At 30.8% G+C, this 13,772-nt stretch overlaps 2 pseudogenes; both read right to left on the reverse strand.

The window, feature by feature from the left end:
- Positions 1-1,399: 1,399 nt before the first annotated feature.
- LOC131605895 (thaumatin-like protein) lies at positions 1,400-1,936 on the reverse strand (annotated as a pseudogene).
- Positions 1,937-6,404: 4,468 nt separating this feature from the next.
- LOC131605896 (endoglucanase 12-like) lies at positions 6,405-9,827 on the reverse strand (annotated as a pseudogene).
- Positions 9,828-13,772: the final 3,945 nt, after the last annotated feature.

Consider the following 13,772-nt stretch of genomic DNA (forward strand, 5'->3'; position numbering starts at 1 on the left):
TACAGCCTCCTCTTGGGAGAGTTCTTGTTTGTCCCTTGGGATATTTGCTTGTTCATGTGTCATTATTTTGAGGAGATCTAACCTTGTCTGGATTATGTTTTATGTGGACTCTATTCCACCCCTTTTGTGGTTGGGATTGTTTTCTGTTGTTTTGGTTTGAGCTTTGTTGTCTGCTTTTCCCAGGATGGAAACTTCTTGTGCCAATTTCGAATGCACTTGTACTTTGGCTATTAGTGTCTCTCCTCTTATATATATATTTCTTACAGGAAAAAAAGGCTAAGAGTACAACTTGATGTTGGAACATGCAAAAAAGTATACAAACACTGAAAAAAGTAAGAGAAAACTACAAACAGAAGATAAGAATGTCATCCACCAAAACAAAAACAAATACAAACCTTCCCCAACATATAAACAAGAAACAACCAGAAAAAGAGACATAGCTAGAGCTCTCCAATCATGTACCAGCAAAAACGGATACCGATCTCCAATAAACACCAAGAATACAAAAGGGAGGCCGCAAACACTCCAGCTGCTATTAGCTCAAGTGCATGATAGTATTCCCAAGTCAGGCCGAGAAAGAACAGAAGTTACACACAGACCTACCAAGATACCATTGCTACTCCAATAAGACGCTCAAGTCTTCCATGCCTCTTTTGTTTGGTATAGGATCTTTAGATGGTTGAAAAAGGAATTTTGCCTGGATTTCAAAAGTGAGGTAACGATGGGCGTCATAAAACTTTTTTACTTTAACCCTCGATTTCTGTAAAACCGAAGGATAAAGTGCTGCACATGAGTTTGAACCCCAGCAACTACAACTTCGTAAATCATTATAGTTTAATCTCAAACTATATAGATATGATCTATATGATAGTATGTTTCAATCCAACGGTTAATTTTAAAAAATATTTATTCGAAATGAAGTTATTGAGCGGTGTAACTCTTCGAGTGTAATTTGATCCCTTATATATATATATATATATATATATATATATATATATATATATATATATATATATATATATATATATATATATATATATATATATATATATATATATATATATATATATATATAACTTGTAACAACCAATACAAGTTAGTTATTGTTAACCTAGTCTATAGATCATGGAGTATCGAGCTGACTTGTTGAGTAAGTAACTACACTCTTCACCATCATTATTCATACTTAACATTCGGAAACAATTAGACAACACTATATAGTGCCAAAATAATAATAACAATACTAGTAGTTTATTAATCAAAAGACCATTTATTTCATATATTGCAATCTCGAGAAATTTATATAATTTCACGAGTAAATTAAGCAATATTTATTATTTTATATTTTAGACAGGTTTTCTTTTATTTGCTATGGAAAACCAACTATAACATCATGGATTTAAGGGCAGAAGACAATTCTATAGTTGGTACCACCTGGACATGAAATTGTTTTAGTATCATCACTAGGATACTGATAAGCATCGGGGCAAGACTTTTCTCTACAAGTTCGTATTTTGTTGCATCCATTGGAGGTTAGAGCAAATTGCATTGAAATGTTGAAACCATCAATCACAGATATATCAAAGTAATCCTGATTGTTTTTTCCACCGTTAAGGGTAAATTCAGCAAGTGTGGTCGGGGGTTTACCAGATACGGAGCAACTTAGGGCACCAGCGCAGTCACCGGTTTGACAACTACCACGGCCTGAGCCATCGAATCTACAACCAGTTCGGCCCCAAATTCGACCCTAGGTTCCAGCAGGAATGTCTAAGACATATGACTGTCTTGAATCCAACTGCCTACCACCACCTCTGGGAATATTGCTAGCTGGCCACACGGTGTAGGAGCATCGGTTGACAATTTCAAAATTTGCTGCCTGTGTAGATAACAAGCAAAGAATGAACATAGACAACAATGACAACAATGATATTTTCATTGGGAGTATGAAACTACAATTCCGTATGTAAAAAAACAATTACTTAACAAGTTTAATCATTAATGATACATGACTTTTTATTTACAGTTTCACACGGCATCTGTAGTTGTTTTCTTTTTCTCACAATTTAACTTTTTCTTTTGAATATAAGATTGGTTTTTAATGATATATTGTAGTTTTAGGGTATTGAAAATATTTTCATTCAATAAAGTCGTCATGAAACTCAAAAATAATTTTATAAAATATTTTATATTTCATTATCATACAATATAACAAAATTTTCAAAAATATTATTGTAAAATCTGGGACAGAAATAAAAACATTCAAATGATATATATATATATATATATATATATATATATATATATATATATATATATATATATATATATATATATATATATATATATATATATATATATATATATATATATATATATATGAGGAGGGTTATATTGACTCCAAGAGTAAGTTATAACTTACTCCACATCTTGACCATTAATTGTTTTCAATCTAATGGTTAAAATTAATAAGTCATTAAATGTGGAAAGAGAAAACTATTCCTTATTAATTTTAACCATTAGATTGAAAATAATTAATGGTCAAGATGTGGAGTAAGTTATTATAACTTACTCTTGGAGTCAATATAACTCTCCTATATATATATATATATATATATATATATATATATATATATATATATATATATATATATATATATATATATATGAGAGATATATTTACTCCAAGAGTAAGTGTAGAAGACTTACTCCAAATCTTAACCATTGATTATCATAAATCTAACGGCTTTAATTAATTTGTATACAGAAAAATATTTCTAAAAATAATTAAATTAAATGATCAATTAAAATCGTTAGATTATTGATAATCAATGGTTAAGATTTGGAGTAAGTCTTTTACACTAACTCTTGGAGTAAATATATCCCTCATCATATATATATATATATATATATATATATATATATATATATATATATATATATATATATATATATATATATATATATATATATATATTATTTTAAGTTGTTAATTTATTATTTATTTTATAAAAAATGATAAATTGTTCACACACTTCAAGGAGACGTGTTTAGTTATTAGTATTAAAAATATACTAGTACTTTTACCTGTGCGATGCACAGAAAAAATTAAAAATAAATGTTATATCTTTATAACAAAAAATATAAACGTAAAAATATTTATATGTTTGTATGTTATGAATATAAAAATAATAATTAATTAGTGGAGTGGAGTTGAAATTAACAATTAATTAAGAATATGAAGAGTTTTTAGTATGAAAAAATGAAGAGTATGAATAATTAAATGCAATTAAGCGGGATATTGATGGACTTAATGAAAAATTAGGAGGGAAATCTTGTATTTTGTCTTAATATATTAAGGATAAGTTTAATTTATTCTGTATTCATCATTTTTGTAATAAAATGTAATAAATATAGTGATATTATAAGTAAACAAATTTAAGATTATAATAAATATATTGAAATATTAAAATATAATCAAATTTAACATCACAGTAATAAAATTAAAATGATTTAATTTTCTTAATATATAAAGTAATGTAACTTTTGCTTAATATCATTAAAATACATTCAAATATATATTAAGTATTGTATTATCCTTTCTTATTCGTTGAAGCTTTGGTCTTGCAATCATTTTTTTCAAATTTTTCTTATTTGTTGAAGCTTTGGTCTTGCAATCATTTTTTTCAAATTTAATAATTTAACTTTTTTATTGTGTGATAACTCGACAGATGTAATATATATAATAAATGTTTGTATAATATTTTAAAATTTTCAATTTTATAATTAAATAATAATTTATTTGATCAAATTTATAAAATAAATTTCAACTAAAATAATAGCTTTGTAATATATTTCATAATTCTAAGCATTAAAGTAAATTAAATTAGTATTTTATTAAATTTGTTAAATAAATAATTTATATCATATTTAGTTAAATTCATTACTTTTTAATAATTAGTTGATAATTAAATATTTTGTTATTAATTTAATTTGTAAAATGAATTACTATATATTTATATGAGTTAAAAGGTAGTGCACTGACAGTGTCACTAGTACAAAAATGTTAATTTACACCCATTTTTTATTAAATTTACACCCATTATTTTTAATAAAAATCGGGTGTATATCCACAGGGTGAGAAATGTCTAACGAATTTACACCCGTTATTTTTAACAAAAATCGGGTGTAATTGGGCGTAATTACGTTTTTAATTACACCCTGTTTTAATAAAAATCGGGTGTAATTGGGCGTAATTACGTTTTTAATTACACCCTGTTCTAATAAAAATTGGGTGTAATTGGGCGTAATTACGTTTTAATTACACCCTGTTTTAATAAAAATCGGGTGTAAATGGGCTTAATTACGTTTTAATTACACATTGTTTTAATAAAAATCGGGTGTAATTGGGCTTAATTACGTTTTAATTACACCCTATTTTAATAAAAATCGGATGTAATTGGGCTTAATTATATTTTAATTACACCCTATTTTAATAAATATCGGGTGTAAATATGTTCTTAATTATCCCTTATTTTAGTAAAAATCGGGTGTAAATACGCCATTTATAAATGAACAATTATATCTATTTACACCCTATTTCATAAACACCATTTAGTTATATTTTATTTTCAGTCGTAATATTGTAAATACTATAAAATCATACACATAAAAATCATATTTTAACTAAGTCAAAATATTTTTAATATAAACCAAAAAGTATACAAAATCATGTACAGTCATAATATTTCACGTATTATAAAATCATACACATAAAAATTATATTTTAACTAAGTCATAACACTTTCTTCATATATAATTTTACGTCATGCTTGACGGTTAGCTTCGGTGTTCTCTAGTCCAATTGAATCCAACCGCTTTCCACATGTAGCATTGGATTCATCCATGGCCAAAATACCACGTCCTGGAGAAGCAATTGTTTTCTGTATGCAAAAAAGCAAGACTCAAGAAATTATTACAAGAAAGAGCCACATGTATCAATGGTAACCATACCGAGCCGTTGATAGTGCCCCTCCGAGAATATGACGAAGATGCGCTAAAAGTATAAAAAGAAGAGACCTTATTTCATATCCATTTCAATGTCTGCTTCAGTAATTTAAATAAGGGTTATTACCATTTTTGCCCCCTGCCATATAGGCGACTTTTGGTTTACCTCCCTGTAAAATTTTTTTTTGTAAAAGTAACCTTGCCATTTCAAGATTCTGTTTTTTAGACCTTGGCAGGAAATGGCACACGCCCAAAGCCTATGTGGCGTGCTTAGTGGCATTTTTTTTCTTTTTTATTTTTTTTAATTTTAGCTAAGCTGACGTGGAATTATATTTTTTTATTTTGATTTTTTTTTATTTCCACGTGGATTTTCTTTTATTTATTTATTTTTTTTCAAAATTTTTTTTTTATTATTTTTTTTAAAAAAATTTTTTTTTTTTAATTTTTTTTAAAAATCCGTAGGTAAATCCGCAGGTATTTTAAAACCCGTAGGTAAATCCGCAGGTAAATTCGCAGGTATTTTAAAATCCGTAGGTAAATCCGCAGATATTTTAAAATTCGTAGGTAAATTCGCAGGTATTTTAAAATCCGCAGGTAAATCTGCAGGTAAATCCGCAGGTATTTTAAAATCCGCAGGTAAATCCGCAGGTATTTTAAAATCCGTAGGTAAATCCGCAGGTATTTTAAAATCCGCAGGTAAATCTGCAGGTATTTTAAAATCCGCAGGTATTTTAAAATCCGTAGGAAAATCCATAGGTAAATCCGCAGGTATTTTAAAATCCGTAGGAAAATCCGCAGGTAAATCTGCAGGTATTTTAAATTCCGTAGGTAAATCCGCAGGTATTTTAAATTCCGTAAGTAAATCCGCAGGTAAATTCGCAGGTATTTTAAAATCCGTAGGTAAATCCGCAGGTATTTTATTTGACAAAAAAAATATTCGTAAAAAAAATAATTTTAAAAAAAAATATATTTAAAAAAATATATATTTAAAAAAAATAAATAAATAAATAAATAAAAAATAAAAATAAAAAATAAAAAAATAAAAAAAATAAAATAAATATGACGTGGAATTAAAAATAATAAAATATAAAAAATATAATTACACGTCAGCATATTTGAATTTTAAAAAATTTAAAAAATATAAGAATTACACAATCAGCATGCCACATATGCAAATGGCATGTGCCATTTGCTGGCGAGGTCTAAAACGACAGAATCTTCATTTGGCAAGGTTAGTTTTGCAAAAAAAAATTTTACAGGGTGGTAAACCAAAAGTCGCCTATATGGCAGGGGGCAAAAATGGTAATAACCCTTTAAATAAAAACCACAATATCGAGAGAAAAATTAGACAGTGCACAATTAAAACAGAAAAACAGAAAAACGTTAAAAACTTTTCTCTAGTTTTATGATTTCTATCAAGAAATGCATCATGATAACAAAGTCTATCGATTTAAGCTACATGGTACTCAATAGTGCTTTGCGCGAAGAGGTGTATTGGGAAAAATCCTAATCACACGTAGATTGAATATAGAACCCAAGAACAATTAACAACGGCAACAAGAGAAAGTTGAAGGTACAGAAAAGAAATTTACCTTTAGTGACATTAGGATGGTTAGTTTATACCAAGCAACAACTTCTTGTGTAAGTTCATGCCTGAGAGCAGCAATTTCAGCTTCTGTCCTGCACCCCCAGTCCATCATTTTAACTGATTCTGATTACCTTCAATCCGGACAGAAGTTGAAATTCAAGTTCAGATTCAAACTCAAATTATAGTTTCGAAAAAATCTATACTTGACACTTCCAACCATTGCTCCTGTGATGTTGTTAGGATTTCTGTTAGGGGTGTCGCGCCACTTCCAACCACCATTGCATGAGTAATTTTTGTGATTATTTGGAATTGATGCACCTCTGTGATGAACATGAGTTGAAAACTTCTTGCCATATCCAAATATGTAGCTCATGTTCATTGGATTTTGACCCATGATGTAATCCATCTGTTTCATGCCAATATGAAAATCACATTTATTGTTAACGAGTTATTTGAACTTTGACGAACACTTATGAATTTGTGGCAAAAATATATGAATCAAAACCAGAATGACGAATATGGTACCTGAGAGGTTGCAAATGACTTGAGATCAGACCTTGGAATGTAATTAGGGCCACAATTCCATCCAGGAACACCTATGGCTTCCACATAACCAGCAAAAAGTGATGCCATAAAAGCCGCATTGACAACATATTGAAGAGATTGACCTTGTCCATGGTTCAGTTGTATCAAACCTCCTGCAAATTTTCATGTTAACACGCATCTCCGTAATAGTTTGTACATTAGTACTTGCATAATAAGTGCTTATGCTAAACGTGCTGAATGAAGATGAAAATAGTCATACCTTTAGACCATTGAAAGACTTTGAATTGATGAAGATAAGAGCACATGGTAAGACTAGTAATATTATGGTACATACTCAACATATCTTCATAAGGGTAACCAGGATTAAGAAACATCCTGAACCTTGTCAGCAACAACATTGCAGCAGGTAACTTATTATCCCAGCTCAATACACTCAAATCAGGTTTCATATGGAATGGATTGGCATTCATCGGTAAATCAGGATTCGTCGCCAATGAAATGTAGCTAGTATTTCCAGTAGCATAAAACAACCAAGCACCGCCCCACATATACTCATCATAGTAACCACTTGAGTTATAATAAGGCTCAATGTAAGGTTGTCCGCGACTGTAAGACGCTCTTTTACCACTGTCTCTTGCAAATGAAAACAATGTTTCAGCTCCTTTGACGAGTTTCTCGGACTAAGCGGATTCGTCTTGGAAAACAATAGACGCTGCTGCTAATGCTGCTGCCATTTCTCCTGCAAGATCAGGCTCTGCAAATACAGTTATCATCATACGCGGATAGTTCATGTATTCTGGTTTTTGCCAACAAACAAATTAAGCAGTTCAATAAGGAATAAATGTAAAGTAACCCTGAGAACATTTTTGTTGAACCATTTATGATAATTCTCCTAAATGTAGGTCTGAAATTTCAAAAATCAAAACAAGAATCAACATACTGAAAAATAAACATAAACTACAACTTCAAAATGAGCTCAATTATTCAAACTTCTTACATGGGAGATACAAATAACCCAAAAGAAAATTCAAAATGAGCTCAATTATTCAAAATTTGTACTTAATGCATTGTTCCTCATCTCATTGAACCACTCTTCAGATATCACCCCTGTATCACTTCATAAAATGAGCCAAAGTAATGAAACAAGATCAAACAAAGTGAACCAAACCAAATAACTTCAATTACGAAACACAAAACTAAAATAAACTCTAATGAACAAATGTCAAAAACTTACACAAAGCAGAGTTTCAAAAGCATGTCATTTACCTTTAGAACGTCATTTATGGCTTCAATAATGTGATTAAAAATGCCATTTACCTTTAAAAATGCCACTGACGAAGACATTTGTGTATGATACAAGTTGCAATAGGTTTACCATTTTTGAATCCTAGATTCTTTTTGATACACCTAGAGAGGAAGTTAAAGTTTTACTGCAAAACACATGATATCTATCAGCTTGGCATGTACATTAAATGCCAAAATAATAGGATATTAATAAAACTATATTTTATGAATTACGTACACAAATTTTTAAGAAAAAAATGAAGTATGTTTTAAATACTTTTCTTGCATGCACTTCTTCGTTTATTTGATTTCTTTTGTCCAAGTGCTGCACGATAATTAAATATAAAATTGTCACATAATGAATTAACTCCGGAAAAGATCAATTTAAATGTACCTTGATTTGGGCAGTCGTGTTATCTGCAACGTCTAGTTTTTCTGGATGAACTTTCTGCTCTACAGCCACTATTGCTGCCTGGCTCCGAAGAACTTCATTTTCGGATTCTAGACTTGCTATTTGATCCTTGAGGCTGGAAACGAATGTAATATCACTCTAGCCGAAAAAATAAGTAATAATAAATGAAGAAAATAAGTAATAATAAATGAAGAAAATATCTTCCGAGATCTTCGTTTTTTGATTATACTAAAGCCTGCTGTCAAGGAACCTGGTTCTCTGAATCAAGGTTTGACAAACTCGATTCTAATCTGTAGTAATAAAGAATCGATAATCAATGCATGCTAGTTTATGATAGTTTATGATTGAAGCTAACTATTTTCTAAACAACCTTTCGATAGTTTCTTGAAGTTGTGTTGCTTTAAGATGTGCTTCTTCCACCTCTTTCAGCCTTTCTTGATTTTCCTTTTCGATTTCCTTATACCATCTTTGGTACATGGTTCAATGACCCAATAAATCAACTGTATCCAAATGGGTTGATAATTTCCTAATAAAAGTGTTGTGTCTCTTGAACCATAATAGCCGGGGAACCCTTAACTTGTTCAGCTACCGCCTTAGCACGCACACCCATAACTCGACAAACCAATGCATCCAAATTAAAACAAATAATCAAATTGCAAATCAAAAAGTAAATAAAACAAGTAAGAGTTACGCACTTCAGTTCCTCACGGATCACGTCATCGATCGAGTCATTGATCGAGTCCTGATCTCTAGGATTGCGCAGCAACCTACTGGCCCAACATGCAAGTAGTACATTCCTAGTAAACGAATACCATTATGGACACCGACTGCATCCACTTGCTGGTGGAGCATCTCCGCTCCAAATTCTTCTTCATACCATTGTGCAACATTACGAGCTCTCAGATAGTCGATCAAAATCATATAGTGCAAAGAATTGACTTCTCCAATTCCTGTTTCTGAGATGTGAGACAAATAACAAGAGAGAACAGTCATTCGAGATAATTTTAAAAACTTGTTAAACAATCAGTATTGATCACTAAAATATAGGTCATAAATGATTCAAATTAGAAACCAATTTCAAACAAGCATGTACTATAAGAAACCGATCAAGTAAGACATAAACAAATAATAATAATAACACCATCAAAGAAACCAAAAATATAATTTAACTAACAATGGGCAAAAACGTAGTAGACCACAAAGAATAGGAGTGGTTTGCGGGAGAATAGGAGAATAATAACATGCAATATATATGCATATAGATAAACAATTGCAAGAAATTTTGAACCATCACTATAGTCAGCACAAACAAATGAAGCCTAGATGGTAGTGTTAGTTAGCAATGGAAAAGAGTTCCAAATTGTATCTCAGTGTCACTCAAAACTGGTATGGAAGAGTTTTAAAGTGAGGCAGACAGGTAGGTGAGAAATATTACTTCAGAAAAAACAAAGGGCATGAACATAACATTCAAATTATAATCGCTCAGTTGGCATCTTAAAGTTATCTTGTTCAATTAAAAAAAACAAATTGTAGCATAGCATCCTCTGTACATAAGCAGATGCAGAGCTAAGTTTATAGCACATGCCAGTGTAATCCTTACACAACTAAGAAAACTTAGACTAACCAACACACAGATCACCAACACCAGCAAAATGTTTAAGGTTCTGCAGTAAACTCAAAACAATAACAACCAACAATCAAGCCTTATCCCATTAAGTGAAGTCGGATATCAGTAAAACCAGAACAAGCACACAAAAAAAAAGCTTAGCCTTACCAACATCATTTCTGTATATAATAATCTACTTAAATGTGCTATACTTAGCATGCATTTTAAAGCCATTACCATTTGACATCTCAATCAACCAAGAAATACAATAAAATAGTATAAGAGTGTGCTTCTAGGGTTTCCATATTTCGGGGGAAAAACGGGACTCACCACAAGAAGAAGCCATGGCAGAACAAATGTGAATCTTGTAGCGTAGTTTTTCTACAACAGTGAAAGGATAAACATTGTTAACTCGCAATGGGAAAAAAATGTTGATCGCAGTTGAAGGATATTTCTTACCTTGACGAGAGGGAGACGCTCGGAGAAACTGGGATTTTTCGTTTTGGCTTGACAGTGGTTTAGTTAAAAATTAAACCCCTTTTTTATTATACTTCTTCCCTATCTCAATATAAGCATTAAATAAATTTTGACTCATTAATTTTAAAAATATTTAAATTATATACTTTAAGTTATAAAATTAAATAATATTTTTTAGTTTATATGAATTTACACCCTTTTTTTAGTTTAAAGGGAGTAAATGAGATTTGATTATAGTAATATTTTTAATTTAAACCTGTTTTTAGAAAATCGGGTTTATATTATCACCTGCTAATAATTAAAATGATACTTTATTTACAAAATTGCCACTGAATTTCTTATTTACACCCGTTTTTGATATATTGGGTGTAAATTTTAAAATTATATTGTTGTTTTTGTACTAGTGTGTAAAATAGTTTTACACTGTCATCCAATAGGGAGTCATGAATGTGCCATGTCATTAAAGTTTTTTTTAAATAAAAGAATGTTTTAATTAGATGCATGGTGGTGATTGGTTGACAGTGTAAAAATATTTTACACTGTCAGTACATGACCCATTTTCTCTATTTATATATAAGAAAAAATGAGAGAAATATATATTTGTTAAAATAACAAAGAGAAAGTTTAGTGTGTGTCATATTTCTTTTAGGCTGTAGTTGGTTGAAGTTCATAGGCTATAATTATTTAGTTGTGGCCAATCTCACAAATATGTACTATTTATGTTTAGGCTGCGTTTCTTAATTAAATAAGAAAAGGCCACGGTTATAGAAGTGGCCTAAAATATTTACGACTGAAAAACCACACTTTATACATGATAAGCAACGGTTATAGTACACCCACACTCCACAACCGTGGTATAAAGTGAAAATTTACAAAATTCATGAAACTTGACAATGCGTAAAAACGTGTGGTCTGTTCTCCATTAAGTTGTGATTTTTAATCGTTGTCTATTATTCTGTTGTCTAAAGTCAAAAATAGTGTTGTGTAACTTTTTGTTCATAAATTTCATACATCATATATAAAAGTTTCTTAAACATATTGCACACTTTGAAAAAATATATATATATATATATATATATATATATATATATATATATATATATATATATATATATATATATATATATATATATATATATATATATATATATATATATATATATATATATATATATATAACGTATCATATGAGAATGACTTTATTTGATAAACATGAGAATGAATCTAAATATGATGAATTCACCCAAGCTGAGGGACTCGCCTCTTAGAAAAAAAAAGTCGCATTTAGCTAAGGGATTCAACCCAAGCTAAGGGACTCGCCTCTTAATAAAAAAGTCGCTTTTGGCTGAGAGACCCACCCCCAAGACAAGGGACATACCTCACAAATGGAAGAAGTCTTGAAAACACTTCTACCTTCACAAAGCTCTCATGCTTTGAGGGAATATGTAGTGTTATATTTATGAGAGTCCTAAACAAGGGTGACTCTGGCATCCACGTCTAAGAGTGATGTCGCCTAGACGACATCCACACATAATAGGGGGCTCGACCTAAGGATTGGTGACGTGTAAAACATTGTTGTCTCACGTTAGTCAGGCAAGTGGAAGTCCACCAAGATTCCATAAAGAATATATGGTCAACAATCTCTCCTAGTCGTGAGGGAGCGGTTTCTGCCTCTAAGGGTTTCCCAAACCCTTAGTCCAAAGAAGCCTCTATAAATACTTCTTCCTTAAGGAGATAAGGACATATCCTAACACATAAGCTTACACCTAAGCACTCATCACATATACAGAGTCTCTCACTTCTCGTGAGCAAGTTCTCTAAATTATCAAAAACACCATCGTACATGACTTCTCGCTGTTGTGGGCAAGTCCTAACCACCACTATTCATTATACATCTATTAAGAAATCAAAGTGTCCTTGCCCATTGCAAGAGTAACATGCACACATGTACTTTATTACTAGTTGTCATACCCCAAAATTTGCCCATCTCATTTCATCTGAAGGGTACAAGAGATTATAAGTCCTCCAAAAATCCTAGAACATGTTCATATGAAAAAATTGAAGGAGATACAAGGTTCAGGAGTTGGTCGATCTTGGTGAAATACATGAAAGGCAAATTGGAGAATTTTGAATTTTGACCAAATGGGCCAAAGTTTGTTGATCCTAAACATATCCATGAAGTGCCCAAGATCCCGTCATGCCATCTTTTACTAGTAACATTATTGTTTATTATTATTTTGAATTATTTTCATTTTTATTCAAGATTTAATAAATAAATAGTGGTGAACATAAAAGATATGATATAGAAAATTTCTCAATGAAATATTATGCAAGTGTTGACTTATAAATCATAAGATATTAATTGAAAAAATTGGGAAAGATTCAAGTAAAAAAATAGCAAGTTTCTATCCAAAACTTCAATTAAAATTCTCACCCAAGCCCATGTTTTATTTCCATTTACTTGTGACCTATTCTTGTGATATAAAAGGGCAAAGAGAATCAGGGTTAGGGGGGGCGAAAGGGAGGGAAAATATGGAAAAGGACTAGGGTTGCAAGTGACAAAAATTTCCAAAAAAAACTAGGGCATATTGACAAAGTTTTCCCAGCACGTCTCTCTCAAAACCAAGTGTTCATTCGTGTTCCTGAAGCTTCTAGGAGTCAATTGCAATCAGTACTCGAGCCTGTAACCACTCAGAAGACCCTTAGTCGCTCTCACCGGAGGTAAGGACGGGAAGTTTCTGAATTCGATTATCCATGCGTTCTTAACCTGTTGCCAATATATGGTCGTGTTCAGGGACTTATTTGTAACAGAATTGGTGCGTCGTCCGTGAGTTTTTGGACCAGAAATGCAATCG

Source organism: Vicia villosa, linkage group LG5 (assembly GCF_029867415.1).
Source record: "Vicia villosa cultivar HV-30 ecotype Madison, WI linkage group LG5, Vvil1.0, whole genome shotgun sequence".
Lineage (NCBI taxonomy): Eukaryota > Viridiplantae > Streptophyta > Magnoliopsida > Fabales > Fabaceae > Vicia > Vicia villosa.